We start from the raw sequence: 6,673 nt of genomic DNA, 5'->3' as shown, positions 1-6,673 counted from the left end.
TTCAGATAATCTTGCCTGCTACTGCCAGGGGTGTCTCTGGAGACCACCAGGGTCCCCCAGAGCAGAGCCTATGATCCAGGTATCTCCCCCATGCAGATTCTTAAGCTTCCCAGTTATCTTTTCTCTGGAACTCTCCTAGGCCACACCCCCTGATGCAACATCTGGGTTTGGGCAGAAAGGAGGGTGCTGCCCAGCCCGCCTCTTCTGAGGTGTCTGGGCTGGCTCCTCTTTCCAGAACAATTCAGGCTTTACAGCGACTCAGACTCAGCTCCAACTTCTGCGTTCCGAAGCAAGGATGGCTGATACGGAAAGAGTGCTTCATTCTGGAAGGAAACAATGTTCCAGGTCAAACTGAGCCTGCCAAACAGAGACCCTCACAATGGTTCTAGAAGAAATCGAGACAAGTCTTATCATGTGGTTTTCCTACGCCTTGATTCCTTGTTTGCTCGTGGGTAAGTATGAATCAGAATACCGCTTACAGTCTGGGACTCAAATATAGGTTAGGAAGGTGAAAAATACTTTCCCAGGGTTTGAGGTTGCAATATATGCATAGAACATCTTATGTCTGTTTTTGAAAAGGTTTCTCACCTCCTAATCCTCCATCCCCACAGAGAAAAGACCTGCATTCTGTTTAGAAATCTCTCAGTGTCCACAGAACAATCTAGGAAGATAAAGCATCAGAAAAATAGTTTAAAGGTTAGCAGAGATCCATGCATTTTGTTATTTATCTTATTATTTTTATTAGTTTTAAAAGCCAAAACATAGTTATTATCTCAGTCTTTCTGTGTGTGCCTCAGAGATGTTCACTGTAAGGACAGGTTTAAGTAAAGATTCTAACAAAATACATGTGAATAGAAAGACATAATTTGCAACCTTAATATTGGGTACAAGATTTATGAAAATTGGAATTCTCTCCTGGTCACTTCAGAAAAGGTAGCAGTCAGGTACTCCATACCATCTTAAAAAGTATTTGGTTTGGGGCATTTTGCCTGCCAGTAAGATTACATAATTATCTCTGCTCCATTCTGGCTGCTTGCACCTACATGTTATTGTTCTGAAATCGCAGCTTTCACTTTTGATGTTTCTTCCTGTCAACTAACATTTAAAAGAAATTTCTAATTTGAATACACCAAGGTCCTAGGCACTTTGCAGTGTCTGTGGGTGTCTTGAGTACTTTCTTTTTTTTAACACTGAGAACTAATTATTCTAGTTAGTTTAAATCAGGTAACAAATCGGTGCCGAGGTGATTAGCAAATGTTTAGAGCTGACTTAAACATCAAATATATGCCTGTGTAGCTCAAAACCCTTCACAACTGTATGTCTCAGCACATGATGAGCAAATTTGCTGTTTGTTTCATGACACACCATATTTAGACCCCAATCCTATTTCTCACTACTCCTTGAAAACAAGTATGGGCCACAGGCGGCTGCTGTCTTCACAGCTGGCGCATCACCCACCCCCCCCATTTCCTCCTCCTGGTCTTTATTGTAGTTCTTTTCCTCAGAAGCTCCCTCTCCAGTCCTTACCCCATCCCAAACCCGTCCTCCCATCATCATTCCAGATGGGTCCCTGCTCCTGCAGACCCTTCCCAGACCTCTCTCCTTTGATCCTTGACCCCATGTACTCTGTTTCAGTGGGTTGTTTCTGTTTCCTGCACTGGCCTGAAGGCAGGGCCTAGGCATCTTTCCTGGCGTCCCCACAGCCCCTAGCATAGGCTCAGCATGTTAGCTGATTGGTTAGTTACTTGATTCATTGATTAGTTGGTGGCACAAACAAGTTGCTAGGAAAACGCTCCTCCACTAAGCTAAAGGGAGAAGACGGGGTGGCCAAATGAGAAGGGGAAAGGCCAGCATATTTTTCCTGATTTTTTTTTTAATTGAGGTATAACTGACATATGACATTATATTAGTTTCAGGTGTACAACATAATGATTTGATATTTGTATGTACTGTGAAGTGGTCACTGTAATAAGTCTAGTTAACAGCTGTCACCATACAAATTTTTTCTTCTTGTGATGAAGACTTTTAAGATCCACTTTCTTAGCAATTTTCAAATATGCAGTATAGTAACTATAGTCACCATGCTATATATTACATCCCCATGATTTATTTATTTTATAACTGGAAATTTACACTTTTTGATCCCCTTCACCCATTTTTTAATTTGACATTTTCTTCAATGAGGTAGTCCAGTCTTTTAAGCCTTTTCCTGAAGACTCCTATTTCAAGTAGACCTGGAGGTGAGTACTCTTGTGACACCTGTAAACTTACACAGAAATAAAAACAACAAACAAAAAACTACAACAACCATCCCTGTCCCCCTCCACCACCCACCCAAAAAAAAAAAAAAAAAAGCAACCAAAAAAAACCCACCAGTGGTAGAAGCCACAAGGATGTCAGAGTGAGAAAGACCTGTGTGTGAGTTTTGACTTTTATCACTTGCTCGTTCAGTGAATATATTTCTTATCACTTCAGTTTCCTTATCTGCAAATTGGTCAAAATAGCTACCTTTCAGTTGGGAGGTGTCAAACGAGATTATGAAAACAAAGGCACTCTGAAGATGTTACTTTTCATCTGTTGGTTATGCAAACCGATGGTGGTGTCAGCAGTTATTTGCTTTAGCTGAGGTTGCCTTTATGCAATTTTGACCATTTACTCTGGACTGTGTAGGAGCCTGCAATGATTTCTGCAATGTCTAAATGAACTTCTACTACTTACTCTAGATCCTTGGGACAGATGGGTAGAGGTCTTGCTCTCTTTTACAGAATTTATTTGCCTTGCCCTGTCCCTTTCAAATAATAGTGTGTAATTCAGGAAACTGATTCCCACTACCAATAATAATAATAATAGTAATAATAACAGCAATAATAACAGCGACAGTGACCATCGCAACTGCCATTTATGACCGCACACTGTGCTCTGGATTAGCAAAAATATTCTCTTGACATCTCACATCAATCCTGCAAGGTAGGTGATATAACCCCCATTTTATACACTAGGAAAGAGAGGCTCAGAGAGGTTCAGCTATTTGCCCAAGCGTATACATCTAATAAGTGGGAGAACTGGGATTTGACTCTGGTTCTGTTGGCTACAGAGCCTGTGCCCTTTGTACTTCTCTGCAGAAGAAGCTGAGACATTGAAGCAGGCCAGAAAAAGTTTGGAAGGACAAAGCAAAAGGAATAAAGATGTTGCTGTGTTTTCTGACACATTTGCCATAAGGGCTGTTGGAAGTAAAGGTGGCAGAACAGAGCCCAAACGAGGGGAGCTGACAGCAGACACAGTGAGGGGAAGCCAGCATGGTGATTCCAGGGAGGAGATGCAAGGGGTTCTGCCTGGGAAATGTGCCCAGGGGCTTTGTGGTGGGCATAAACCTCAGAATGACACAAAGGTCTAATGTGAGATAGGAATTCGGGGGGAAAAATCAGGCTGAGGCTAATTTCACTAAGGAGCCAAGACTTGGTTCACCTGTTTCGTTTTCATTCATTCTGTATTTCTGAGCGCCTGCTGTGTGCCACGTTCTGGGTGGTTAGATATGAACAAAACAGTGTTTTCTGTCTGCAGGGAACATAAGAACCTGCTGGGAAATACACCTAATTCTTTAGGGGTTTATCATTCATAGTTTATTATTATTATTATTACTGAGGTATAGTTGATTTATAATGTGTTAATTACTGCTGTATGGCAGAGTGATTCAGTTATACATATATATATATATATATACATATTCTTTTTTATATTCTTTTCCATTATGGTTTATCCCAGGATATTGGATATAGTTCTCTGTGCTACGCAGTAGGACCTGTTTATCCATTCTATATATAAAAGCTTACATCTGCTAACCCCAGCCTCCCACTCCATCCCTTCTCCCAACCCCCTCCCCCTTGGCAACCATCAGTCTGTTCTCTATGTGCATGATTCCATTTCTGTTTCATAGATTGGTTCATTTGTGTCATATTTTAGATTCCACATATAAGTGATATCATATATCGTTCATAGTTTTAACTGTCTTTCAGGTACCTGAAGTAAGGTCTAGATCAGTGGTTCTCAATCTCAAGTGCATGTTGGAATTAACTGGAGAGCTTTTAAAAGTACAAATGCCAGGATTTCACAGCCAGAGGTCTGATTTAACTAATCTAGGGTGCTGCCTGGTCTTTGGGATTTTTCAAAACTTCCTGGGTGGGGCTCCTTAGAGAAGTGGTTTATTCCATAACTGGGAAGAGAAAATAGAAGTTTGGAACATCTTGTGGTAAGGAAGGAAGTGCTCAAAAAAGGATGGGGCCCAAAATGCAACAAGGATCCTGGATTAGATCCTGGAATGAGAAAAGGACATTAGTGGAAGATTTGGCAAAATCCAAATAAAGTTTGGAGTTTAGTTAATAGTAATGTACAATGCTAGTTTCTTAGTTTTGACAAATATATTGTGACTATATAAGATGTTAGCATTAGGGGAAGCTGAGTGAAGGGTGTACAGGAACTCTGTGTACTTACTGTCTGCGTTTTTTCCCTATAAATCTAAAATTGTTCTAAAAATTAAAAGTCTATTAATAAAAATAACATGAAAAAAGAGAGTGAGAGATGGGAGTAAGTCAAAAGGACACAAAACCCAAAAAAGCTCCCAATGGCCAAAGCTGGAACGATTTGAGTAACAAAATAAATAACGATAGGGCTTCCCTGGTGGCGCAGTGGTTGAGAGTCCGCCTGCCGGTGCAGGGGACACGGGTTCGTGCCCCGGTCCGGGAAGATCCCACATGCTGCGGAGCGGCTGGGCCCGTGAGCCATGGCCTCTGAGCCTGCGCGTCCGGAGTCTGTGCTCCACAACAGGAGAGGCCACAACAGTGAGAGGCCCGTGTACTGAAAAAAAAACAAAAAACAAAAAAAAATGATAGAATAAAATAAATTTCTATTACAAATGGTGGAGAAGGAAGAGCTATTTCTTACAGAATTCCAGTTAACACATAGAAAATCACAAAACATCACAGCAATGATTGTTGCAAGTAATATCCACCAATAAACACAAAATTTAATGGATGGAAGTTGGGGGAGAAAGAATATTTGCATAGTGTCACAGTATCTCCCCTAAGTTATTTATTAATTATAAAGGGGAAAATGGTCATTTTATAGTGAAGACACCACCTTAACCAAGTAGTCAAGGTAAACACCACCGGTAATAAGACATAGTAACATCATGTATTCCCTGTGAGTATGTGCCAAAAATGCACAACCTTAATCAAATCATGAAAAAACATCAGACAAACCCAAACTGAGAAATGGTCTAGAAAACAACTGACCAGTACCCGTCAAAAATGTCAAGGAAGGATTGAGGACAGATTGAAGAAGACTAAGTATAGATATGACAACTAAATGTGGGATTCTGGATTGGTTCCTGAAAAAAAGGAAGGAAAGAAAGGAAGGAAGGCAGGCAGGAAGGAAGGAAGACTTTAGGGGAAAAAAATTGGTGAAATTCGAATAAATACTGAGGCTTCATTATTGATATTGGGCCAATGTTAATATCTTCCTTTTCATATTTGTACTATGGTCATGTACATCTGGAAGGCTGAATGAAGGGTATATGGGAGCTCTCTGTACTATTTTTGCAGCTCTTCTGTAAGTCTGAAATTATTTCAAAATAAAACTTAAAAAAAACACCCACAAAAAGCCACCTCCCCAGTAATTCTCATGGGCAGCCAAGGTTGAGAACCATTTAGAACTCTATATACCAGTACTTCTCAAACTTTAATATGCTTATGAATTACCTGGAGGATCTTGCTTGTTAAAATGCACTTTCTGGTTCTGTAGGGCACAGCTTGCAGCCTGAGAGTCTGCATTTCTAATAAGCTCCTGGGTATTGTGATGCTGCTGATCCAAAGACCATACTTTAAGATCCTGAAGCAGTAGATCACTTTCCTGAGGCATGAATTGGTTTGCATACCTTCTGAAGCTGGGGTGGGGCACTAGTTACTTAGGCAGCGAGTGATGCCAGCAACCTGCTTAGCAGCCATGTCCTAGCTCAGCCTTGCTCTTTTCTTCTTCTGGTCACATACAAGGGGATTCTCTTGAAATAATTTACTGTATTCGAGGGAGACATTTTAGGGTATCGTGTCAGTTCATGGTATCAATATCCCCTGAAGTGCAAGCCCCATGGGGTAGTCAGAATGATGGTCCGCCAAAGACATCCACGTTCTAATTCCTGGAACCTGTGGATACATTACCTCTTATGGAAAAAGGTATTTTAAAGATGTGATTAATGTTATGGGATTTTGAGATTAGGAGATTATCCTGGATTATCAGGGTGGGCCCAATCTAATCACATGAGTCCTTCAAAGCTGAGAACCTTTCCTGGATGCAGTGAGAGAGAGATGGGAGGACAGAAAAAGAGGCAGGAGAAATTTGAAGCATGAAAGGGACTCAACCAGCCATTGTTGGCTTTACAGATGGAGGAAGGAGGAGCCATGCGCAAGAAGGTGGGTGGCCACCAGCAGCTGGGAATGGCAAGAAAACAGTCTCCCCTGGAGCCTGCAGTCCTGCCAGCACCTTGATTTTAGCCCAGTTAGACCTGTGTAAGATTTCTGATCTATGGAACTGGAAAATAATAAATCTGTGTTGTTTTCAGATACTACATTTGCGGGAATTTGTTACAGCAGCAATAGAATACTAATAGGCCGCAAGAAAGAGG

The sequence above is a fragment of the Globicephala melas genome, chromosome 4, assembly GCF_963455315.2.
Source record: "Globicephala melas chromosome 4, mGloMel1.2, whole genome shotgun sequence".
Classification (NCBI taxonomy): Eukaryota; Metazoa; Chordata; class Mammalia; order Artiodactyla; family Delphinidae; genus Globicephala; species Globicephala melas.
The sequence above is the reverse complement of the archived record's forward strand: the minus strand, read 5'-3'. Positions refer to the sequence as shown.